The sequence below is a fragment of the Stenella coeruleoalba genome, assembly GCF_951394435.1.
Source record: "Stenella coeruleoalba genome assembly, chromosome: 7".
Classification (NCBI taxonomy): domain Eukaryota; kingdom Metazoa; phylum Chordata; class Mammalia; order Artiodactyla; family Delphinidae; genus Stenella; species Stenella coeruleoalba.
In genome coordinates, this window is record NC_137153.1 from 113444304 (window position 1) to 113470658 (window position 26355).

The 26355-nt window shown below is 53.5% G+C and overlaps 1 protein-coding gene across 2 annotated transcripts in view; it reads left to right on the forward strand.

Annotated features, from left to right (window-relative positions):
* The first annotated feature begins 1071 nt into the window (after positions 1-1071).
* The window catches only part of MVB12B (multivesicular body subunit 12B), a 470401-nt gene continuing 445117 nt past the window's right edge, over positions 1072-26355 (forward strand). For both annotated transcript variants that reach the window (XM_079928057.1, XM_079928058.1), the window contains exon 1: positions 1072-1510. The gene's annotated coding sequence lies outside the window, so the exon portion shown is untranslated. The remainder of the gene's footprint in view (positions 1511-26355) is intronic.

Below are 26355 nucleotides of genomic sequence, written 5' to 3' on the forward strand. Positions count from 1 at the left end.
CTCGTGCTTTATTGGATCTTTCTTTGTTTCCGGTCTGGCCACACTTAGTAGGTGCTCAGGCCACGGCCAGTCAGGCCCTGCCCTTCATCCTGGACTCCGCTTTCTCCCATGCGCCACGTCCAAGCCCCCCGTGGAAAGCGAATATGTCACAGTAAACTGCTTCTCACTTCCGCCTCTGCTTCCACCCTAGACCAGGTGACAGTGGCCACTGCTTGCCTCCTAAATGCATCCCCGTCTCCCCGCTTTGGCCTTCATCCCCCTTCACTCTCCACTCAGCAGCCCGAGTTCCCTGCAAGGGCTGAGGCAGCTCCACACCCCTGCCAGCACCCTCTCTGTCACCGGAGGGAAGAGTGACAGCCCTTTATCTCTGTAGGTGGATCCTTCTTGGACCTCCCCCTCCCCCCAGCACACTAGCTGCCTTGCCTTTGAACTTGCTGTTCCTTCTGCCCAGAACTCCTCTCCTTCCTTCCCTCCTGGACGTGGCTCTGGGCTCCACCTCGGCTCCCCGGTCAGTGAACCCCGTGCCCCCAGGCCCACAGGTCCCGCCACCTCCTGTGACCACCCTGTCACCCTCTGGCACACGATACATCTTCTATTTGCTGTTTCATGTCTGTCTCCCCCGCAAGAATGTCGGCTTTGTCCACTGCTGTACCCCTGGTGCCTGGGAGAGCTCCTGGCACGTTATTTACGGAACAGGAGCTCAGTATTTGTTTACTGAATGAAACTGTTGAATGAATAAACGAAGGAGTGAATGGCTCTGCAAAGGCAGGGAGACTGGGTCTTCACGGCTTCTCTCACTTCCACCCACCACCCTGAGCTCAGGGGCAGGTGAGTGTGGAAAGCTTGTTATCTCCTGTTTTCCCTTCAAGCCCCTCCCCTGTGCCGCCTCCCACTCAGGACCCGGATGGACGAGCAAACAAAGGGCAGGGGGACTTAGAGCCAGATCTGGCTTTGAGTTCTGGCTCGGCCTCTCTTTTTAGGACAGCCGCCCAACCCTTGTGAGCCTTGGTTTCTTTGTCCGTAAAATGGGATATAATGATATCTTCGCTAACATTTATCGAACATTTTCTACGAGCCAGGCTCTGTTTCCCCACTTCCCAGGCTTGTTAAAAGAACGTCTGAGTCAAGGACAGAAGCTCAGTGAAGACGAATGACTGGGAATCAGGATGGTGAAGGATGAGGGTACAGACTTGCCCTGGAATCCCGGCTCCCCAGGCCTCCTTTTTTTTTTTTGGTACGCGGGCCTCTCACTGTTGTGGCCTCTCCCATTGCGGAGCACAGGCTCCGGACGCGCAGACTCCGGACGCGACGCGCAGGCTCCGGACGCGACGCGCAGGCTCAGCGGCCATGGCTCACGGGCCCAGCCGCTCCGCGGCACGTGGGATCTTCCCGGACCGGGGCACGAACCCGCGTCCCCTGCATCGGCAGGCGGACTCTCAACCACTGCGCCACCAGGGAAGGGAAGCCCCCCAGGCCTCCTTTTGAGTTGCGGTTTAATGAAGACTTTCAGGTAAGAGGGCAAATCCAGCAGCCCGTTTGCCTTCAGGGGGAGCCGGGCAAGAGCTGCCGTTTGTCTTGGGGCTGCTGCCTCAAGGCCACGTGTGTGGAAGGGTGATTCTGTGCCAGAGTCGCTGAGGGACCACCCCCTGCCCCCTGGCCTGGCCCCCGTTCCCAGCCCCTGCAACGCCGGCTCCAGCCTCCGCAGCAGATGAGCCTGTCACATTTGGAGCTTTTATTTCACACAGTCGTTTCTGCCCCCTGGAAGAGCTTCTCCTCGCAAATCAAATCTACCCTAGGCGAGGAGAGTGAAAATCAATGCTGGTGGAAAGTTCTCCATGGAAAACTAATTGGTTCTCCTGGAAAGTTCTTTAACCACAGCAGGCTCCGGCATCCGCCCGGGCCCGGTCTGTTTGCCCAGGGCTCCAGGCTGGCTGCCAGGAGGGTAGAGAGCAGCAGGGTGGTGTTTGCTGGGTGCTCACTGAGAGCCTGGTTGGTACCCACGCGCGGCCAGGGCTCTTCCAGGCTGGGGGACAAAGTGGTGCGAAGGGGGAGGCTTGGCGTCGCAGACCCAGATTTGAGTCCGATTCCAGCACTTCCTGCTGGCTCCCCCTGGGCAAGTCACTTTACCTTTCTGAGCCTCAGTTTTCCCCTTTGGAAAGTGGGGGTATCAGGAGTGCTCACTCTGCAGGATCATTGTGGGATTATAGATACCAGGTGCACAGCAGCTCTTCTGATCAGAGCGGAGGGCCGAGTGCTCCGGCTGCCTCTACTAATAATGATTATTAGAGCAGAGTCCATATACAGAGTGCTTACCATGTGCCAGGGGCTTACTCTGTGTTATAGGACTTAATCCTCTCTGCAGGCCACAAGATGGCTATTGTGAACACTCCCATTTTACAGATGAGGAAACTGAGGCTCTGAAAGGCAGAGACACTGGCCCCAGGTCACCCAGAGTTGTCTGAGAGCCAGTCTGGGGCTCTTCCCGCTGCCCGAGGCCTCCCTGGCCACAAACCTTCCGAGAGGATCCTGAGCGCGCTCCGTCACGGCCGCTGGGCCCTGCCTGGCAACTCTAAGCCTCCCTGAAGTGACATCTATATAAATATTGTTAATGGCCAGAACATAATGTTAAGTCAGGTTTTACTGGACTCCCTCATCCAGCCTGTGGATTTATGGCGATAGAATTTGAGGTAAATGTTTATCGGCCCAAGTGAGAGCCGGGCCTTCTTCTCCCCCGACGGCTGGCTCCCCGGGGCTGCCCGAGGGCCCTCGGTCCACCTGTCGGGAGCACGCTGGGATAAATCTCGCCGAATGAAATATTTATTAATTTTGCTAACCAGTGTTGATCTCATAAATTACGCCGACTTTTTCATGAAATGGTTATTGACATCCGAGGTGCTGTATTAATGGCTTCTTGACCAAATATGGGATAATTAGGCCTGGGGAGCGCGGCCTAGCTGATCCGCGAGAGGCCAGTTTGGCTGGGATTACGCCAGTGACTTGTTTTATGTCGCAGCCAGGGTTGTGGGGAGGTTCTGGAGCCCAGCCCTCTGAAAGCTGGATTCTTAAGGGGCCTCCTGGCAGGAAGCCACTCTGACCTCCTACTCTTCATCTGGCCCACCGCTCAGTGTGGCCAGGTGTGATTCTCATCAGGGAAAGGGGAACATGGCGAGGGCACTCCCTTATGACCCCCATCCTGACCCCAGCTCTGGGAGCCTGTGTTGCCATGGCAAGTGAGGAAACAGAGGCCCGAGAAGGGAAGATTGCACAGCCCAGGTTCCCCATCTGCTGCTGCAGGAGCTGGAGGAAGGAGCAGCCCGTCTGCCTGGAGAGCACAATTCCCTTCAGGGAGACAGGCGGCAGGGAGGCGGGCCTCCCCCCGGGCCTCTGTGCATGGGCGTGCATGGCCGTGCTCCTGGGCTCAGGCTCCCGGCGTGGCCCGGATGTCTGTGTTTGTCCACACGCACGTGACAGGGCCTCTGCGTGTGGCTCCGTGTGTGCCCACAAGCATGTGTGCAGGGTGCGGCCTGAGGCCGTCCAGCTCCCCGCCAGATGGAGTGGCCCGGCCTCTGCACGCTACCTCTTAGGGACCTCGCTTCCTGGCTGATGCTCAGAGGGCCTCTGGGAGTCCACAGTGAAAACTGCTGCCTCACCAGCCACTGCCCCCTTCCCTGTGGCCCCTGGGGGCGACCCAATGAGAAGAAGGGGGAAGGTGTCCAGAACCAGAGAAGCTCTGTTAAAATTCCACTTGGAGGTCATTCTGCGTGCTGTCGCCCCTTCAGGGGCAGGACGCTCACTCTTTTTTAGGCAGGACCTTGATTGTTAAACCTCAGGAACACGATTAGGGAGCCCCTCAGAAAACCACCGTCATCCTCCTCCTGGTGGCTCCTGCCGGCCATGCTCATTCTGGGTGACCCTGTCCTGGGCCTTAGCTGACTGGAGGGCTGGGCATCTAATCCCGCCTGGGCCACTCTGGTTCTCTCTGGGAGATTTGGACCAGAACAGAAGAGAGTCAGAGAGAAAGACAGGCAGAGAGAGGGCTGCTGCCTCCGTTCTGGCCTTGCTGGGCCCTGCCCGGGGCTCCTCCCTTCTCTGGGAAGCGGTGCCAGGGGCTCGGGACGTGCCCCCAAAGGGGATTGTCTAAGACGGTGGAGAGGAGCTGGCCCTGCCCCCCGGAGCCATGGAGACAGTTCTGGGGCCCCTGGGGCCTCTTGTCTGGAAGATGCTGGAGGATGCACTGTGCTGAGAACCAGTCAGTACTGTAAAGAGAAGGACACCCCTGACTGAGTGGGGGTGCCTGGGGCGGTCCTCCCCCCCCCCCCCACCCAGCTTCTTCTCCTCTGTCAGGGGTTTGTGGAATCCAGCCCCGACCTCCCCGCCGCAGCCCCACCCGAGACGTCCGCCACACAGCTCTGCATCTTCTCTGCGTTAACCAAATCTTTAAACACTTGTATGTTTAGCTATGAGTACCAACCAGGAGCGGGGGTTGGGGTGGGGGGAAGGGAGCCGCCATGAGGCAGGATAGCTCCAAGGACAGCAGCCTGGCACATCTGTCACGACCGAGAACCGAGGTCCAGGGGCATCAGGTGGGCCCCACTGCATCCACTTCAGGCCTTTGCACCGACGCCTCTGCAGGATCTTTCCAGAGCTTCAAGTCTCTCCCTCAGAGGAGCCGTGAGCTCCCTTCTTGCTGTGGGAGGCCCTGCCCCCTTCATCCTCTGCTGCATCACCTGTTTATTTCCTTCCTTCAACTCATCGTGGTTGATCATGATTTTCACTTCTTTTCTGTGGGCTGTTTCTCCCACCAGACTGTAGGTTCCTTGAGGGCAGGGACCCTGTTGGCCTTGTTTAGAATTCTGTCCTAGCGCCTGGCAGCTAGATGCTGGATGAATAAGAGAAGTGACAAGTGAATGAATGAATGAATGAACATGTTGTCCGGTCGATCCTCCTCTGAAGCATCTCTCCAGTTGGTGACCTTGGGTCCCTTCTGCTCCGGTCGAAGCCCCGGGTAGACCTCTCCTTCTGCGGGGCTTCGGCTGCCTTCTTCCCGTCCCACCACCTGCCCTCCTGGCCCCGGCAGCCGTGAACCTGGCAGGACAAGCATCCGGCAGCACCCTGGCCCGTGGCCCTTCCCGGGATTTGATGATGCCGACCTGCAGGCCTGCCCTGCTCTGGGCCTGGGTGCTCCCTGCAGCCTTCCCCCGGCACCTCCCCAGGCTGACCAGTCCCTCCTCTACGTCCCTGCTCCGCTCCTTCACGCCCTGCTTCATGTCACCTCCCCACTCCTAATCAGTCTCCCGTGTTTGTTCTTCTTTCCCCTCATGGCACTTAGCACAGTTTGCAATAACACGTCTGTTGGTTATTATTACTGAGTTTCTCTCTCTCACTAGCCTGCAAGCCCACGAGGGCCCCGGCCGTGAGGGTGACTAGCATATCCCAGTGCCACACCTTTAAGGCTTCTTGAAGGAGTGAATGAACTTGTGCAAGGTCACCAAACCGCTCGCTAAGCGCTGTGTCAGGATCTGAACCCAGGACGCTCTCGCCCTGGAGTCATTGCCGTTACCACCTGCCCTGCTGTGTTTAATATATTTTTATTGAACGTGTGAACTGTAAGAAGCATCCTTTGGGGACACCTGGAGTGGCCCATCTGTTTTTCGTCTTTCCCGAGACCTTTCCCCTTGGATGGAGGGTGACTGAGAAGGTGGCTTGGCCACCGTCCAGAATGGAGGGCGCCCAGGGCAGGCGTGTGCAGGCAGTGTCGAGGCCGGACCCTCCAGGGCAGCTGTGGTAAGCGGAGCTGGCCAGCTCTGCCTGCTTGCCCAGTGTCTCCTCTTTCCCCTCCTAGGCTCTGCCCGAGCCTCCTCTGCACAGCCACCACTTTTCAGATAACCGGGAGGGGGTGGCCTGCGTGTTTGGCTGCCCTCCGGCGTCTGCCTTCCCCTAGGCTGTGGAGTCCCACTTTCCCCAGCCCCACCAGGACGAGCTCAGGGAGCTGGGCCAGTGCAAGGGCTTCAGGTTTCTGCCCTGCTCTGCCCCTTAGCCTGATGGCCCTAGGCAAGGCCCTTTACCTCCCAAACCTCAGTTTCCTCGTCCGTACAATGGGCCCAGTGTTACCTCCTCCAGGCTGCTCAGGGGAGAAGATGAAAGAATGCACACAAAGCTCAGGACAGGGCCCAGCCATCGAAGGTTTTCATGACTGCCGGCTCCGAACTGGCCCAGGTGCCAGGCCCTGGCTGGGTGTTAGTGCTGGAGGCTCCAGCAGTTCCCTAACGGAGGACCTGCTCCCGTGTATATTGAAATGGGTTTGTTTCCACAGGAAGGAAAACCGCCCCCAGCTCACCAGCGGTGCTCTGAGCAGTGGCGAGCTGTCCCCGTTTCCCCGGACAGGACCCGTTTAGGACTGTAATGCAGGTGCAGTTATAAGTAGGCCTCTTACTCTTTAAACTGTCCCCGACTGGATGATAAATATGGTCGCCCAGCTCTGAGGGACAAGAGTGTGTCTGGCTTCAAAGAGAATTTTATGTTCTCTGGTGCTCTTCTGTATTTCCCAAATTGTCTAAAAGGAGCATGAATGGCTCCTAAGAAAAATAACACGTGATAGAAACAAACGTTTCCCTCCTCCTAGATCTGCCCGGGAACCAGGTGTCTTTGTGGTATGAAGCCTGACACCTCGAGCCAGCCCAAATCTGCCCCTCTGGAGGGCTGTATCCCGAGGGCTCCCCAGGCCCTCAGACTCGTTTTCCCTCCTGGCTGGCTCTCCCAGGGTCTGAGCGGATTTTCCACGTTGGCTGCTCAGGGCCTGGATTTTAGCTGCCAACAGCCCCCAAGACAGACACACACACACACACGCACCCTTTCTGGACCCTTCCACTTCCAGCCCCTGCTCTGTGTCCCAGACTCTGGTTCTGGAGGCCACCACCTCTCTTTGGGTGACATTTAACAAGCCTGGAGAGGAGGTAGGGCCCCCCGCCCCCGCCCCGTGCCTTTGCCAGAGACAGGAATGAGAATCTTAATGAGGTTTTATTTTTAATAAAGGTTAATAAAGTTTAATTAAATTAAATTAATAAAGTCCAATATTTGCCAAGCTGAGCACCAGGCCTGGGTATGCTGGGAGGCTCTGGGGATTAAGCTCTGTGTTTGTGCTTCCTCCCAGTGGGGGATGAGGGGTGCTGGGGCCAGCTGGAGGGATGGGGCCTCGGGAGGCAACACCCAGTTTAGCCGCATGGTGGGCTCTCTGCCACCCCCACTAGCCTGGGGGGTGCTGGGGAGAGGGGGATGGCCCAGGCCTGGGAATATTGCCGCCCCAGAGCCTAGGTTCCTCCCAATCCCCCCTCCATCTCCCAGACGGTGTCTCGGCCCCTTATTCCAGCACTCAAGGCCTTCAGAGTCTTCCGTGTGCTGGGCCCTGCCCTGAGATGTTCATAGAGTATTTCATTTAACCCGCCTCCCTCCCCCACAGCAGCCTAGAGGAGGTGGGGAATACTGCGCCCATTCTACAGAGAGGGAAACTGAGGCTTGGGTGGTGAGGGAACCCAGTGACTGAGCAGAAACAGGCTGACTCTTCCTCCCTCTGTGCCATCATTGCACAAGCTGAGCCCTCAGCCTAGAATGTCCTTTCCCCTGCCCTCCGCACACCCCCTCCTTCCAGGGCAGTGTGTGTGTCTTCATGTCTGCCAGGCCATCCAGGGGCCACAGGAGAGGCCTGTGGTTTTATACAGTTTATCTCATCTCACCCCGACCTCCAGGAGGAAGGTCTGTTATTAAAATTCCCATTTTGGAGATATGGAAACGGCGCAGAGAGGCAAACTCACAAGTCCAAGGCCTGGAGGCAGGGGCGGGGAGGGCTTGAGGAGGATGTGAAATTCTCTATCGCCTGTCTTTCTCGAGCTAGTGTGGCTCAGTGCCCTGTGCTGGGACTGGGGCTCTGCCAGTCGCTTCGGCCAGTCTTGCCTTTGAGCGGGGACTTGACTTGGACCCGGGGTGCCCAGGAATGATTGTGGGAATTGAGGTAAATGGTCAAGGATAAGAGGACAGGGAGGGCAACTGCATTCCTAGGTCTGAGTAGAGGTGGTGTCATTGTCTTGGAACATATGTCTCATGTTAGGGCTCAGTCCAGTAAGAGACCTTTCTCCTCCCAGGGACTGGGGAGAGAGGGGCACCCCTGAGTGGCCAGGGTGCTGTAACCTGAGGAGGGGGACAGCAGTGTAACTTTACCCAGCCTGTATATGTCACATGCCATGTGGGTTACATGGGGTCTCTCCCTGAATCGTCACAAAAGCCCTTGGAGGGAAGGACTATTATTATCCCCATTTTATGGATGAAAAAACTGAGGGTCAGAGTGGCACAGTGACTTGCTCAAGAACCTGGAATTACCCCTTTCTTCCAACACTCTATCTCCAACTCAGGCACCAGAAGAACATCTGCCAGTGTTCTCTGACTGGCTCCTGCTCCAGGAGGGCAAGGGGCAAAGGGCATGGCTTCCAGGGCCAGCTGGCATGTGGCCCAGTGGCAGAAACCCCGTGTGGAACCTCTGGAGCCAGCTCCAGTGGGCAGCCCTGCCTGATAGACCGCGTGAAAGATGGTGAAATATTATAACAAAGGCATTGATTTTCCTATCTCTGCTTTATGCATTTTATTAGCCAAACACTTTACTGTGTAACCACTCAGCGCCACGCTGGCTGGCGATGAATCTGAAACGCTGGGGCACGTAAAACGGAATTGACCACATTGCTTGTGCGCCAACAACAAATAACAGGCAAAAGTGTAATAAAATGAATAGCACCCGGCAATGGCCATAAAGAAGTATTACCCAAGGGACCCAGGAATTTCCTGGGCTGTGAAGTAGCTGCACGAGGGGTCGTAGCACTGGAATGATGGCAATTTTGATCTCTGCAGATTTGGCCAGAGCAGAGGCTCCTTCATGCTGGTGCTGGCTTTGGCCACATCAGACTGAGATGGCCTCTGCTGGCCGAGTCCTTTTTCATGTGGGCTGTGAGAGATGTGAACTGCAATGGTTTGAAGCCAGACCCCAGAGTCAGAGGCTGGATTTAGAGTCCATGCTCTTGGGCTGTGTGACTTATGCAAATCACTGACCCTCTCTGTGCCTGCCTCCGTGTGTAGATTGGTGAGAGCAGGTCCTTCCTGAGGTTCAAGTCATAATTGCTTATAAATGGTAGCTGGGTTATTATGCTCCTTATTGTTAGAGAAGAAAGAAGTCCTTCCTGCATGACTCTCTGGTGCTCAGCCAGCTGGATCGGAGGCAGGCGGATGGCTGAGATGAGCTCCTCTCCCGCAGAACCGATGGCCCGGGTCTGGTCAGCCGGGCCCTCCATCCCCAGGGTCTCACTCGGGTGCCCCTAAATCCTTGCTAGTGACCGTGCTTAATGGACAGCAACGCCCCAGGGGCAGGAGAAGAAGACGCGCCTGGAATCTGTATATGGATTCCTCCATCTCCCGGGCTCTAAGCTGTGTGACAGCAGCTGGTGGGTGGCGCGGCATGTTTGTGATGGCAGGGAGGCTGGGGGAGGCCGGCGCTCTCGTGGGGACCTCCCAGGGGGAGGACACTGGCTTCATTATTATGGTTGCTGGGCCTGACACAGAGCAGGGGCAAGTGCCCCCCACCCTGGGAGCACCCATCCTCTCCCAGTCCTGTCCCTCTTGCTGGCCTTGGGGTGGGCTGGGCAGCGGGAGGGCCTGGCCTGGCGCACAGAAGACATTGAATGGAGGAACCACTAGTCCAACGGGTGCCCCCACGCTCAGCCCAGCTCTGGGGGTACTTCACTGCCCACTGCCTCGTTTCTCGTGGCCCCTTTATGGGTGAGGCGACGGGTTCAGAGAGAGGTTCGAGTTTTCCTCCCGTGGTGGCCCTCAGAATTCAGGGGGCATCGGTAGGCGTGGGCCAAAAGCAAACGATCTGGGCTCCCCCTGTGGAGCTGGCTGTCTCTTCCAGGGACGATTTTCATTTTAATAAACCCTCCGAGAGATTCTGACCCAGGGGACTGAGATAAGAGCTTAAAAACACCATTTTAGGGGCTCCCAGGTCAGGAGTTCTTGCGACCACCCCGCCTTCTCAGGGGCTGCAGGGGCAGCAGGAGGCGCCCCCTTTCCTGGTGCCGTGCTGGTCGCTCTCCTTGCGCAGGTGTCTGCCGGATCCCCCCTCCTCCCCCGAGAGTCAGGGTCCATAAGCCCAGGTGGCAGGAGCGGGTGGGGAGCAGTGGTAGGAGCGGGCGGAGGAGCTCCAGGTTGGGACAAGATGGCCCCGATTTCACAGCCCAGTTCTATGTTTCCATTAGTTACTTGGCTTCTCTGAGCCTCAGTTGTCTTGCCTGAAAAATGGGGAGAATGACAACCCCTTCAAAGGGCTGTTTCAGCCGAGGGCAGTGTGAGGACCTGGAATTCAACCCAGGGCTGTTGTCAAGCCTACAGCTCCCCTCCCTAAGGCGAGGCCCAGGCTTCTGAGATAATTCTGGAAGGATTCTGGAGAGTGTCTGAACCAGGCTTGAGCTCAGATTTCACTGACGCCAGACACCATGTTCTCAAGCCCAGGCGCCTCTAACTTGGGACCCAGCAATGGACAAGGCAGGCCTCGGCTTTGTTTTTTATTTTTATTTTTGGCTGTGCTGTGCAGCTTGCAGGATCCTAGTTCCCCCACCAGGGATTGAACTCGGCAGTGGAAGCACGGAGTCCTAACTGCTGGACTGCCAGGGAATTCCCCAGGCCTGGGCTCTGACCTCTTGGGGCTTCAGTCTGACGGAGGAGACACACTTTGCCATCAAACAGGCCATCTCAAAACAGTGCTGAGCTGTGATGGGGGAGGCTGGGAGGCTGTGGGACCCCAGGGTGGGGGGGCCCTGGCCAAATCTTAGGGCAATCAGGGAAGGCTTCCTGGAGGAAGAGGCATTGTAGGTGAGATTTTAAGGGTTAGGCCAGGCAAGAAAGTGTGGCAAGAAGATTAAGGCTGAGGGCACAGGGGTGTGAAGACCTGGAGGCGAGAGTTTGGGGAACTCTCCATTGCCTGAGGTGCAGTGTGTCGGGGGGCTGCTGTGGGTGAGGCAGGAGAGGACGGCTGAGGCCACTCCAGGCAAGGCCACAGAAAAGCAGGGCCACAGGCCCACGTTTTGTGGCTCAGTATTTCTCTGAACCCTGTGACCCACCTGGCTGAGACTCAGTAGGTTTTGATTGTGCCATTTTTTCTTATTTTGTGATTTTTTTTCTTAAAGGTAATTTTAACTTCCTGAATGCACCCTCCCCTTGCCCTCCCCAAGCCTAGAGTGAATGCACAGACCTACTCTGTCAACTGGGGGAAGAAAAGAGCTTGGTTATTACACAGTAACTACTGTGGAATTACCTGATTGTTTATATTTTTCTTGCTACGTAATTGTGTTTGGCCTTAGCCTGTAAATTGGGCCATGATTACTTTATAATTTATAGTTTTTATATCTTATAACAAGTTAGTGTCTAAATCACACACCCCCATGTAAATACTTTAAAATTATTCAGTAATTACTTATTTACATTATAATTAAAAATAAGTAATTAGCATACATTTACAAAGGATTTACATACTTATTTCTGAATATCAGTTCTTGGTGGTGCTGGTGAAATCTTTTGCTGATAGTAAAAGGAAGGCATGGAAAGGAAAAGCTTCTCCAAGTTGGAAAAGGGGATGTGGCTTTGGGGTCTCCTGACTTCTCAGAGCCCAGCTCGGGTGGGGCGAGGAGAGTGTGGCGGGAGGGGAAAACCTAAAAATGTTCTTCTGGTCAAATGAGGGCTTTGGGGGTGAAGGATTAGACCCTCTTATCCTTGAGAATAAAAATGGGCTTCATTGGCAGAAAGAGGAAGTCGAGGCAGACAGGCAGACGTACTTCCTGAAGATCCATTGAGGAAGATGACAGAAACGGGGCTCAGACTTGGAAGACCTCCCTGCACCCTGTCTGTCTTGACCCTGACCTCCTTCCAAAATAATGACTCCAATGTCAGTACTGAGAGCAGTTTCCATTGGGTATGAGCTTGACAAACATTGTCTCAATCCTCACTGCAAGGTGTTTTATTAACTCCCATTTAGTAGGTGGAAAAATAAAGGCGCAACGCAATGAATTAACTCACCTAGACCTCTGGGTCCACAGAGCCTAAAGTGGTGGGATCAGAAGGCTGGGAGTGGTGGTGAGCTGCCCACCTCTACCCCTCGGTTCCCAGACCCAGGTGTTCTACCTGTTGGGGACACTGCACCAAACAATGGCTGTTGGTTCAAGGTGTACCCAGCATCCTCAAGCACAGTACTCCTGTCTCACAGGTGGCTTGTCCAAGATGGCAGCTCATCTAGGCACACCTACCCGTCCCTAGGGACACCAGGTTCTATCCCATTCCTCAGAACACCTTGTTGGCTGCCCCTTTGTCCCACGGCTGTTAGGCTCGCAGCTTCTAGAAGGTGTGATGTTTGGCAGGACCCGTGGGTCCCACGGTCAAGGGCACCTCCTTTGCCGTAAAGCAGGTCGTTCGGTCTGAGGCTGTGTTACTGAGAATCCCAGGACAACAGATCAAGATGCTCTGTGAAGCTTGGAAGAGTGGTGCTGGGATGTAAAATTCACACCTGGGGTGCAGGTCAGCCCAGTCGGGGTGCTTTGTTGCCCTTGTCAGGATGGTCTGATACAGGCAACTGGCCACATCAAAGAATGGTGCTCTACTGGGTACTCTCTGTCCATCTCTGTTGCTGGCAGGTCTGATGTTCAGCATTCAGCTAGGTCAGCCCACGCTTTGGGGTCCACGCAGAGACCCCATCCCTGCCATTATGGCAGCTCCATTCATGGGTCTTGCACAGATGGAGGGGGGCTGAGGATAGAGACTGGCTGACACCTGCTGGCCAGATCATCCTGTCCATGTGGTTGTCCAGTGTCTTCCTGCAGTGGGTGTCCTCTGGTGGCCTTCACATGGGATGCAGAGATCCTTACATTTGGTGCCTGTTCCCATAGGTCCGTCCACATACCTCTTCCCCAAACCTGTGAATTAAATAGAAATTTGATGGTGACCGTGGCCCCTGCATCTTTCGAGACTTTGAAGTGGCACTCGCTGATCTCTGTCTTCTCCCCTGGGAAGAAATTATTTTTGATTTTCATCGTGGCTGGGGGCGTGGGTGTGGCACTTCCAGGGCCGCCTTCTTGTTCTTTCCTCCATCATTAGCTCTTACTCTGCAGATCAAGGTGCCGATATTCCACCAACTGCTAAATACGTCCACTAAATACGTCCACTCCAATGATACATTTGAGAACTGATGAAGTGACCTTTGAGTGACCTGTGTGGGGGGAGGGCCCCCTGTGGAATGACCTCGGCTAGGATTCCATTTGTGACCTACCCCTTCCCCGATATGTCCCTACTTTAACAGGGAGACTGCTGGCTCATTGGGGTCCGGGGTACAAGTATCCCCTTGGGTCCTCTATCCACCAGCCCTGAGGATTTCCTTTCCCCAGTTCCTTTACAGTTACTCGACTAAGTGGCTGTATGTAAGTCCCTTTGGGGGAAGGACTGGGCAGTCAACACGGTACACGCTTGCTGTGGTGTTGCAGGATCCTCCTCCTGGGCAAAGGATTGCGATTTCCCATTCTTGTTCTTTTTTGATTACTTAGAGTAAGGAACAGCCCTGTTGGCCGCCCATCCATTTCACCCTAGGAACACCAGGTTCTATCCCATCCCTGGGAACACCCTTGTTGGCTGTCCATCTACCCCAACCGTAGGGACACAGGGACCTTCTGGTTCCCCAACTCCCTTTCTCCTGGGAGCTCACCCTCAATAAACCACGTGACGCTGAATCCCTGTCTTGGTCTTGACTTCAGTGGAGCCCAATCTAAGACGGCACGGGCATAGTGGAGAAGCTCGGTGGTGGAGTGGTTAGAGGGGTGCCAGGAGGCAGACCTTCAGGATGGGATTCTTGAGCTGCAGGCGACCATTGCAACCTTGCTGCCCACTATGGTGATTATGCCCGTGTACTCAGGTGTGTGACCTTGGGTAAGCCAATTCATCTTTCAGAATTTCCTCATGGAAAAATGGAGGATGAAGAAAATCATACCTGCCTCACAGAGTTGTTGGGAGCATTGGATTAACTGATGCCTTTAAAGTGCTTGCAGGACTTCCCTGGCGGTCCAGTGGTTAAGACTTCACCTTCCCATGCAGGGGGTGTGGGTTCAATCCCCGGTCGGGGAGCCACACGCCTTATGGCTAAAAAACCAAAACATAAAACAGAAGCAGTAGTGTAACAAATTCAATAAAGACTTTAAAAGTGGTCCACATAAAAAAAAATCTTTAAAAAAAAATAATAAAGTGCTTAGAAAGGTACCTGATACTACATCTTAAATGCTCAATGCATATCAAGCCTTCCTAGTCTGGGTCTAGATCAAGACCCTCATCCCTGCCCCACCAACAGGCAGGAGCCCAAGACTATATGGGTGAGAAGGGACCAAGATCCTAGCCTCTGCTCCCCAAGAGTCTCAGCTGGGGAGGCATTTCAGGATGAACCAGAGAGCTGAGCGACGCAACCAGGTCCCTGAAATGCAGTGACCCTGAGGAAAGGGAGGACCTAACCTCTGACTCCAAAGCAACACAAAGGACTCACCGCAGCCTTGGGGAAGAGCTGGTTGGGCACAGCTTGTGGCTGTTAGAAGCTCCTCTGGTCTCAGCCAGCGTGACATGGTGTTATGCTTTGGGGGACAGTGGATGAGCCTGGGTGTGAGAAGGAAAAGGACCTCTTACCTGGGTGCCTATTTGGCTGAATCAGAGACCTGAAGCATCAGCAAGAGCCACTGAACCATCAAGGCAAGCAGAGTTACCAAGCTGTGCAGTTCCAGTCTTCAACAGCACCACCGTGTGGCCAAGAGAAGCAGTCACAGTTGACACTGTCAGATTGGTATTCCTTTCTGCATATTGGGCTATTCTAAAGGGGTCATAGATCTGTGTGTGTGTGTGTGTGTGTGTGTGTTTGTGTGTGGCAGAAAAATCCTTCAAGAGGAAGAGGCTGAATGTTTTACTAATAGGTCATGTGGAAACTCAAATTATTAATGGGAAGGATAAAAGAGATTTGATCTTACTTGCCACTGAATTAACAAAAGCAATTCATACTGATTTCCTGTGTGTGCCTGTCTGTGTCATATGGGGTATATGGTAGGTATGTATGATTGTGTGTGTGTCTCTTCTGAATAGGGATGTGTTCCTGAATCCAGAGTGAATTGCACAATGAGAAAGCTGAACGGGACTTTGAGGATTATCTAATTGAACTTCTGGTGGTGTTCGTGGACTAAACGTCAGAAAAGATGAGAAACTCATCCGAGGTCACATACCAAGTTGTTAGCAGAGCTGTATTGAAATCTAGGGGCATACTGACTTTATGTTTGGGGCATTTTCTTTCATCACTATTAAAAAAGAAACTTTTGGGCTTCCCTGGTGGTGCAGTGGTTGAGTCCGCCTGCCGATGCAGGGGACACGGGTTCGTGCCCCGGTCCGGGAAGATCCCACATGCCGCGGAACGGCTGGGCCCGTGAGCCATGGTCGCTGAGCCTGCGCGTCCGGAGCCTGTGCTCCGCAACGGGAGAGGCCACAACAGTGAGAGGCCCGTGTACCTCAAAAAAAAAAAAAAAGAAAGAAACTTTTTAGAAGAGTTGCAAAGATATTTCAGAGAGTTTCCGTACACCCTCCCGTCAGCTTACTGTAATGTTAATACAGTTAATACATAACTACAGTGCATTTACTAGAACTTAGACATTAACGTTGGTACAGTACTATGACTAAACTAGAGGCTTTATTTGGATTTGTCCAGTTTTTCCATGGGTGTCCCTTTTCTGTTCTAGGATCCAATCCAAGATACCACATTGCACTTAGTCACTGTCTCCTTAGTTTCTTCAAATCCGTGACAGTCTTTCCTTACTTTTCATGATCTTGACACTTTGGAATAGTAGTTCACCACTTATTTTTATGTCAGCCACTCTAGCCGTATAAACAAGCATGAATATGCCATCCATCATTTCCATGAAGACATTCAGATTTATAGATACAAGCACATCTCTACATACCTGTGTCCTTTAAGTGTTTTTGTGTGTGTGGGTGTATGTAAATATTTGGAGATACGAATGTTCACTGTGTTTATGTATTATAATTTTTATATTTGGGGAAGAAAATTGTCCTGGGATCCTGCCTCACTGGCAGCCACAGATTCTTAAGAAAGTTCTTATTCTTGAAGGGGCAAGCAGGGGTTTCTGGAGTGAGCTGGGGGTGGTGCCACGTCAGGGTGCGTGATGTCTGGGATTCTGCCCAAGCTGGGGGCATGGCGTCTCCCAGGATGGCAAGTGAGGTCCCAGGGCTGGAGGGTGGACAGAGGAGGGAGCTTGTCCCATGACCACTGGTCAAGTTTTTCACACCCTCAGTCAGAGCTCTGGGGTGCACATGACCCCTTCACCCAGCAAGGGAGAAGGTAGCCTGTGGGAGTCGCTGGGGTGTGCATGTATGTGGGCCTTGTCATACATGTCAACAAGCATAAATGAGCATGTGAGCCTCCACGTGTCCACATGTGTAAATAAGTGACTCTAACCCTCACTGGTTGGGTGACTTTGAGCAAGTTACTTAGCCTGTTTGTGCCTCGATGCCCTCATTTTAGAAATGCGGAGTGGGGGACTTCCCGGTGGTCCAGCGGTAAAGAATCTACCTGCCATGGCAGGGGATGTGGGTTCAATCCCTGGTTGGGGAATTAAGATCCCACATGCCGTGGGGCAACTAAGCCCGCGCGCCACATCTACTGAGCTCGTGTGCCTCAACTAGAGAGCCCGCATGCCGCAAACCACAGAGCCCACGCGCTCTGGGGCCTGCGTGCCACAACTAGAGAGAAAACCCGCATGCCACAACAAAAGATCCTGCGTGCCACAACTAAGACCCGAGGCAGCCAAAATAAATAAATAAATGAACAAACAAAAACAAAACAAATGCGGGCTGGTAGGATATCCGGGCTCCTGATATGCATGGGATCCCCTGCATTTCCCAGCCTTCTTTGCAGTTAGGAAGGCCCATGTGACTAGTTCTGGTCAATGAGCAGGAGCAGAGTGGTACCTGTCACTTCAGGTTTGAGGCAATTAAGACCTCGTGGGCTTGTCACCACTTTCCTGCCCTGGTGACCTTATAGGCCACCTGTTCCATGTGGCACAGCGACAAGACAGAGGAAGGCCAGCGACCCACACTGGGCTTAATGTGAGTGAGAAAAATACACTTACTGTGATAAGCACTGAGATTAGGGGTTGCCTTGTTATTGCAGCACAGCCATCTAATCCTGACTAATAATAGTTATGCTCACCTCCTGGTAGGTGTGAGATAGTCATGAGGACTTTGTGAGTTAATGTGTTCATGGGATAGTAATGGAGCTGGCCTAATGGGGCTTCGTGAAGGTTCCACGAGCTGGGGCGTAGGTGATATTGAGTGGGTGTCCACAGATGCTCAGGAGATAATTATTGTTCTTACTGTTCTGTAATGAGACAGAGCTTCTGGTAAGTTTAATTTCCAGACCCCACTTGGAAAGGGCTTTTCCTCACGTGTAAGCATGACTTTGGCTACTCGAGCAAACGATATTTATTGTACCATCGATGTGATCCTCTGGCCGAGGGCTGCTGCGGGGGAAGTGGCAGACGGAGCCTGATGGGGGCCACAGGGGGCAGGGCCTGCAGGATCAGGCTGATAAGAGCTGCTCCCCCTCAGTCCTGACCACCGGCAGCTCCAGGGTGAAGAAGGGGTCTGTCTCCCAGGGTGTGTTGCCTGCAGGCTGGGGGCTGGAGCCGCAGGAAGGTTCTGCTGGGGACACCCAGGACTGGTCTCGGATGACATAGGCATCTCTGTCGTTGTTAGCACGTCTACAGAGACCCTTCCGGGGACCAAGGCCTGAGCTGACAGCTTTATGAGCCTTTACTTAGATTCCACAGTGTCCCAGCAGACAGGTTCCTTTACTTTCCATCTTAAGGACAAGGAAACCCAGGCTCCGAGACAGGAAGGGGCTTGGCCGAGGTCGCAGAGCCAGAGCTGGCTGCAGAGTCCCCGCTCTCATCCACCACAGGCTATCCTGCTACTGCCCAGATGCAGCACACTAACGATGTCAAGCTGCCGGACAATCCCCTTGAGGAGGTGGTGAGGACAGTGACAGATGTGGCCGAGTTGAAGAAGCAGACTATGGAAAATCATGACAGTGCAAGAGCATTTTTATAACCAGAAGCATCTACGGATTTCCAGAGATCCATATGTATGTGAAAGCATAGAGAAAAATCTGGAAGGATGCACACCAGACTGGTGTTATCTCCAGAGAGGGACAGGGGAGAGGGTGGAGGGCCTAGGGAGATTTCATTTGAGATGCTTAAATTTCTGTTTTCGGTGAGAATGTGTTCATATAGCGCCTGTGTAATTAAGAATTCAGTAAAAAAAATTTTAAAGGGTGAAAGTCAACAAGCCTCACAGGGGTGTCACCGTTTAGGTCTGCCTTTCTGCCACGGTCACCCGTCCTCACCCTCTCTGCTCTACCACACGTCCTATGTGTTAACGTTACGCGTTTTCTTGCCCTAGGCTTTTGCGCGTCAGTCCCTCTGTCTGGAACCTTCCCCCTCCCCACCTCCGTTTTCACCTGACTCCTTTTAGGTTTTAGGTCTTAAGCCTGGCATCAGCACCTCCGGGGTCCTTCCCATGACACCCCAGTATTGACAGGAGTCCCTTCTTCTAGCTTCGTGCATTTCCCCCACGATAGCTTTTATCAGCCTGTATAATCACCTCTTGCTTTCTCGTCTGTCTTCATCACTGGCTTACAAAGCCTGTGGGGTGGGAGTAGGGTTGGCCTCATCTGCTGCTTGGTCTCCAGCACCTGACACTTGGCAGGAACTCAACAGAGGTTTATTTGAATGAATGAGTGGGTGAAAGAACGAACATGTCAGGGGTGATCTAAACGGCACAGCTGTGGGTGGCATGATCACCTCCCTCTCTCTAGCCATCATATTTGTATGGATACAGTCTGAGGTGGCACTGGCTCACTGGTGGCTCTGCCTCGCCTGGGTCTCCATGGGCCGGGTTCCTTTGAATTAAAATCCACATCTTCCCCACTATACACTCCTTGAGGGAACCAAACACCTGTCTTTCGTCCTTGATCAAGTCTCTCGTTATGCGCAGTCCAGTGTTGACTTTCTCTCCTGGCTTCTTGTCCCTAGAAAATCTCATTTGTCTGTCTCCACGGGCTCTTCAAAGAGGCACTGGCAGCAGTATAGAGTGAGTGTGGGTCGGGGGTAGGGAGTGAATGGTGAGAAGAGAGTGGATAGAGCTCATTAGAGCGTGGCCTCCTCAATTCCGAAGTCAATGTGCATTTGTGGCCTTGAGTGACCATGGCCACTGAGAAGGGGCCCCGTCTGGTTCCATGTTCAGCTGCCATGATCCTGGAGGAAGGACATGGCCAGAGGCTGGGGCCGATGCTCTGCACGTAGATGTCTCACGCGCCCCCATCTCTGACGGGTGTTGCAAACTCAGGGACGTCACAGATCCATTCCAGTCCCTCCCTGCCACCCAGCCTTCCCTAGAGCCAGGGAGCTGGGGACAGGAAATCACACACCAAGGCCCGATCTGATACCCGTAAGTTTGCTCAAGCTTATGTAAATCACACAAAAACTGACAAGTTTTCCTATTAAAAGATAATTGTAATCAGGGTGCTGGACGTGCGGCGTGGGGATGATTGGAGATAGACGGACAGCATGGAAAGATGGATTGTTTTAATTTGCACCAATTAAATTGAAGTTCATGGGATCATCTTCTTCAATCTTCATGAATACTTTATTTTCTGGCTGCTACGGAGCTATTAAAAAGAATGATTGAGGCACGCGGCAGGCCGGGTATATTTTATGAAATATCACCTTTAAAGAATTTGAGTACGCCATTTTCATAATGAGTTTTCTAGTACCTAATCCTCTTCTCTATTACTACATTTAAGAAGTGGATTGATCTGGGAAGTGCTGAGGGTGCAGGTAATGATACGTTTTGCCAGGCGCAGGCGGTGGTAATGGATCGCGTTCTGGCGAGGAGGATGATGGATGGGTGCCGGGAGGAGGTGTGTGCCGGAGTTTGGTGGTGGTGGGCCAGCTTGGGCGGGGACCCTGTGCTGAGTCAAGCTTTCATCCTTGCTCGGTGACTGTCTTGGCGAGGAAGGCCTGGAGTGCAGGCGAGGAGAGGAGCAAGGAGGTGGGGGTGAGCTGGGATGGGAAGGGCTCCAGGGCTCCAGGGCTCCAGGGCTCCAGGGCTCCAGGCTCCAGGGCTCCAGGGCTCCAGGGCTCCAGGCTCCAGGGCTCCAGGGCTCCAGGGCTCCAGGCTCCAGGGCTCCAGGGCTCCAGGGCTCCAGGCTCCAGGGCTCCAGGGCTCCAGGGCTCCAGGCTCCAGGGCTCCAGGGCTCCAGGCTCCAGGGCTCCAGGGCTCCAGGCTCCAGGCTCCAGGGCTCCAGGGCTCCAGGGCTCCAGGGCTCCAGGCAGAGGCTCCAGGGCTCCAGGGCTCCAGGCAGAGGCTCCAGGGCTCCAGGGCTCCAGGGCTCCAGGGCTCCAGGCTCCAGGGCTCCAGGGCTCCAGGGCTCCAGGGCCCCAGGGCCCCAGGGCTCCAGGCTCCAGGGCTCCAGGGCTCCAGGGCTCCAGGCTCCAGGCTCCAGGGCTCCAGGCTCCAGGGCTCCAGGCTCCAGGCTCCAGGCTCCAGGGCTCCAGGGCTCCAGGCTCCAGGCTCCAGGCTCCAGGGCTCCAGGGCTCCAGGCTCCAGGCTCCAGGCTCCAGGGCTCCAGGCTCCAGGGCTCCAGGCAGAGGCTGGAGTTGCTTGCGTCATCCTGAGCCAGTTTCTGATGCTCTGGTGTTCAGCTGAGGGTTTGGGTTCGGGGGAAAGGTGGAGGAAGTGGGGTCTCTGAGCCCATGAGGCCATTCATTCGTGGGGTCCAGAGAGCAGGACAGGCTCTGCAGTGGCCCCAGCCGTGGGCCTGACCACTGCAACCTCACTCTTGACCTTGACCTCCTTCTAGGTCTGCCTCCTATCACAGTGGTCTTGGGGTCTAGAGGGGAAAGGCAAATAGGGAAGTGGGTGGTGGGTTTGCCCTCAAAGGGCAGATGTGGGCCAAGGGGTTCCCGCCAGGATGAGTCCCGGGGTCCTTTGGCTGTGCGGTTGTGATGATGGGTGAGGCAAGGACTTAGCTGTGACCTAACAGGTCAGGTCAGAGGAACCCGACCCACAGTCATGGGTTTTGTTCCCTCATCTCGGGTGACGTCTCAGGGCGTTGGCCTGGCCCTGATCGGCCTGGCCCCTGGGAGCCCCAGTGGCTTCCTGAGGTCCCTCACCTTGGCCCTGGGAAGGGTGGGCACCCGGCAGGGGCGGCCTTGGGGAGCGAGCAGAGCGAGGGGCCCTGCCCCACCCCAGACCAGGTCTCCACTCTGCCACTTGGCTGGGCTCTCCTCCCCAAGCTTCAGCAGCAGCAGCCGTCATAATTAACCCTGCTAATTAATCAGGGCAGGATGGATTAATTGAGATCACAGGAGACTGGGAGAGCAGGTGCAGCTCCGGGGCTGACGGGATAACAAGCTCTCCGGACGCCCAGGGGGCCTGGCCCTGCCCGGGGAGCCCTGAGCTCACTCAGTGGTGAACTGGGCCAGGCAGGGGCCCGAGGGACGCAGCCCTGCTGGGTGCCCTGGGCCTGCTCAGGCAGGCTTTGACAGGCTGAGGCTGGAAGGCTGGCGGGCAGACAGTCTCCATCACCCCCCTCTGCCGGGGGCCGGCCTGGTGGAAATGCAAGTTCCACCCACAGCCCGTGAGCCAGGAGGCCCCAGGCTGCTGGGGAAGCTGGAACAGAGCAGGGCCCGGGCCTGGCACCAAGTCTCCTGCTGCCCCAGAGGCCCCTGGAAAGGGGCCCAAGCTGGAGCCGAGACCCCCCCAGAGAGTGGCACCGCCTAAACTGTGGGAGGGAGAGCTCAGCGGGGTTCCGGGCAGACTTGTTCATTTTACATTTTACTAAGATCTCTCTAGCAGCTTCCATGTGGAGGAGAATTTGGAAGGTGCCCAAGTGGAGGTAGGGACCACACTGAGGAACCTGCGGCCATGGTCCTGCGGGAGAGGATGGTGGCTTGGACTAGGCGGTAGCAGCGGAGGAGCAGAGGACCCCCTGGGGTTGGAAGCTACAGAACTTGCTGGTGGATCACATGTGTTGGAGTGCGGGATGGAGATCAGGGGCCATTATTCTATTTCCAGGAGGTTCCTGTTGGGATGGGGACCGTGGAGCAGGTTTGGAGGACGGGAAGGTTTTGACATGTTCTGGGTTATGACCTCACCTGCCTTTTGGACTCAGTCACTGCTGCCTTGTCCCAACTCCCCTCAAACTGCCTTGGGCGGTACCCTCTCTTCCTTCCCTCTAGCTTGTCAGGCTCCCGGGACACTTGAGCCCCACGTGTGCGTAGGTCCCCGCTGGCTGGTCCTTCCTCCAGAGGACGGCTCATCCTCCAGAACCAGCTTGAGCTGCCCCCTCTCCAAGGAGCCTTCCCTGCTCCCAGGCTGCACGGACTTCCCTCCTCTGAGATCCCACCACCTTTGTTCATGCTGTTCCCTCTGCCAAATGCCCTTCCCTCCTTGAAACCAGACGAGTTCATACTTAGCCTTAAACGCAGAGCAATCCTCATCTCTCCCTCTTCATTTGTCTTGGTTCTGATAGCGTCTTTCTTGGAGCCCAGCTGTACTTTATATAACTCTCCGGCAGCCATGCATCTGCCTCCTTAAAGCTACTCCTGGAATAATTTTGGGAGTTGAAATTGCCAACACCATCAATTTGGTTTCAACCTTATTTAGGCATCGTGAACCATTTATTCCTTCAAAACAGGGTTTCTCAACCTCAGCACTACTGACATTTGGAGCGGATCATTCTTTGTTGTGGACGGTTGCCTTGTACGTTGTAGATGTTTAACAGCATCCCTGGCCTCTACCCACTAGATGCCACTAGCTACCCCAGTTGTGACAATCAAAAATGTCTCTAGACATTACCAAGTGTCCCCTGGGGACGAGGAGCAATATCGTCCCCAGTCGAAAGCTACTGCTTTCAAGAGAAATAAGAAACACTAGAAAAGCAAATGAGGAGTGAGAATCCCAAGCCCTGGGCTATGGACTGGCAGGCCTAATGCTACTTTGGGGTGTGAGTTTTGAGAATATTAACATGTAGTGCTTCCTCAGTACAGAGGCTCTCAACTTTTGTACAAATATGTTCTTAAAAGCACACACGCCAAGAGACACATTTGAGAATGCCCAGAGCGATGCTGTCCAGGTTAATCCCCACACTGGACTGAATGCCTGTTTGTAATAGGATGAATGAAAAAATATGGATATTCACTCAGGGGACACTGTGTAGCGTGGTGTGCTGTACATGCAGCATCGGGAATGAACGTCACGTGTGAGAGAGGCAGCTGGACCCCAGCGATGCAGCCTCTGTGAGTCCGTTTATGGAAACCTCTACGGCACTGGAAGGCAGGATGGTGGCTACCCTTGGTGTTCACCAGTCCTCAAAGGGTGGGGATGTGCTTCTCAATCGATGTCTGTCTCAGTGCTGGTTTCCTGGCCGTGTTGACTCTGTTCAAACTCTTTGAGCTGAACACGTAAGATCTGTGCATTTTTTCCATATGCGTGTTATGCCGAAATAGAAAGTAGACCGAAAAAATAATGCTACCTTAAAAGCAAACAAAAGTCTACCATATGACCCAGCAATTTCACTCCTGGGTATATATCTAAAAACAACAAAAATACTAATTCGAAAGATACATGCACCCCAATATTCATAGCAGCACTATTTACAATACCCAAGACAGGGAAGCAACCTAAATGTCCATCAACAGATAAATGGATAAAGAAGGTGTGGCGCGCACGCACACACACACACACACACACAAATGGAATACTACTCAGCCATAAAAAAGGATGGAATCTTGCCATCTGCAGCAACATGGATGGACTTGAAGGTATTAGGCTAAGTGAAATAAGTCAGCCAGAGAAAGACTAATACTGTATAATGTCACATGTGGAATCTAAAAAATACAACAAACTAGTGAATATAACAAAAAAGAAACAGACTCACAGATATAGAGAACAAACTAGTGGTTACGAGTGGGGAGAGGGAAGGAAGGAGGGGCAACATAAGGTTAGGAGAGTAAGAGGTACAAACTACTAGGTATAAAATAAGCTACAAGGATATATTGTACAACACGGGAAATATAGCCAATATTGTATAATATCTATAAATGGAGCATAACCTTTACAAATTGTGAATCACTGCATTGTACACCTGTAACTTATATAATATTTTACAGCACCTATACTTAAAAAAACAGTCTCACATGTGAAGGTTGAACCTTTTAAGGAAAACAGTTCAGCTTGCTGAAAACTAACAAATGTCATGAAATCCTAAATTGCGCTTACCTTTTACACGCAACCTCTTATGTTGTATTTCCAGAATTTTGTTCTTATCCTTTATTTTTGTTTCTTTGCCTTCATGATTGATGCCTGACGTCAGACTCTATGCTGGGGTGGCTGATGGACCACTTTGACAGTCTGGGATCTTCACCTGTGTCTCAAATGCATGACATATTTCTTCCCCCTAGGTTGGCACACTCATTAAAAAATATTAAGACTTGTGCTAAATAAAAATTTACAAGGGAAAAATGCAAAAAAAAAAAAAAGATCATGAGCTTGCAAGGGTTTGGACCTATGTTTCGTATTTTTCCTGGTAAAATGCAGGGAACTTTGAGGGACATCAGATCAAGCTGGGACCCCTGAGCTGAGGGTTGCAAGTGTCCCCAGTCAGGTGATGTACCAAGTTGGAATGATTAGTTGGGTAAAATGCAGTTAAAAACAAAAAAGGTATACAAGGGGATGTTTTGAAAATACAAATTAGAAAAATTGAACAGTTTACATCCTCCAAACCATGGGTCTTATTTACTGGGGTTGGACATCTAACAGCCCCAGACATGTTGTGACACCTCCCGTCTAGTAAACAAACCCTCCTGGGGCCCTTGTTCTCCCACTAACACCCACTTCCCTGCTCCCTTGAAGCAAAGTGCCGGGAGAGTTGTCTTCACTCTCTGCTGCCTCCAGCCCAGGTCTCTCCTCTACTCTCTGCTCACAGGCTGTCCAGCCCTGCCCTGAAACCTGCGACCTGCCACCAGTGAGCAGCAAATGCCTTCATTAGCAAATGCCTTCATTTGCATTTGATGCGCTTGGCTACACGTTCCTCCTCAAAGCCTTCTCTTCAGTTCGCTTCCGGCATGCCTCTCTCCTAGTTTTTCTTCGTCTCACTGGCTGTTCTTTTCCAGGATCCTTTACTGGCTCCTTCTCGGGTGTCAGTGAGCCCGGCAGCCACATCCTAGGAGCCCTTGTCTTCTCTGGCTCCTGGGCGATCGGGTCCAGGCTCAGGGCTAAGACCCTCGGCTAAGACACGCCTCTGCTCAGACCAGTGTGTGGACCTTGTAGCTGAGCCCTGACCCCACCCTCGCCTCCCTACCGTCTTGTGTCCACTTGGCAACCAGGGATCTTTCTAAACTTTTGTCAGGTCGCTTCTCAGCTCAAACCTTCCAATCCCAACAAAATCCAAATCCCTGCCGCATCCTACTAGCCTCTCGTGATCCAGCCTACCTGTTTCTCCACCCCATCTCCTCCATCTGGCGGGCTGAGGGCTGCCTCAGGGCCTTTGCACCAGCTGATCCCTGCTTCCTCTCTCAGAACCAGCTCCTTAGAGCCTTCCCTGGACACTGGTCCTGAAGGCTCTGACCCAACACCCTTCATCTCCTTTCCCTCTATTGTTATTATTTGCTTCCTTGGTCTTCAGAACCCTAAGTACAGCATCACATCACGTGTTATATATGTTTTGGGTTAATCATGTGTCTGCCTCACTAGAATATAACCTCCCCAGAGCAGATGGCTTTGCCAGTCTTGTTCTAGTAGAGGGTTGGCCTAGTAGGTCCTGCCCCATTTCGGAGGCAGACTGAGCTGGCTTTGAGTCCTGTTCTGCCATGACCAACTGTGCTCTTGGACACGAAATGTAGCTCCTCTCAGCCTCAGTTTCCTGCAAAGTGGTGTTGAGAATAGAACTTGCAAGTGGAGACGTGGTGAGGTGGACTCAGTGGGGGAGAGACTCACCAGCGCTACAAGCAGCCATGGAATAACCCAGTGTGTAAAGAGTGAACGATGTGTCTGGAAACTGATGGATTCGAGGGAGGAGGGGAGGGAGGGAAGGGCACCAGGACGACCTTGATTGGGTACCGCCTATGTGCCAGGGGCTTGGTGTGCAGCGTCTCTCTGGATCCTCACAATAATGCTGTGGGGTGG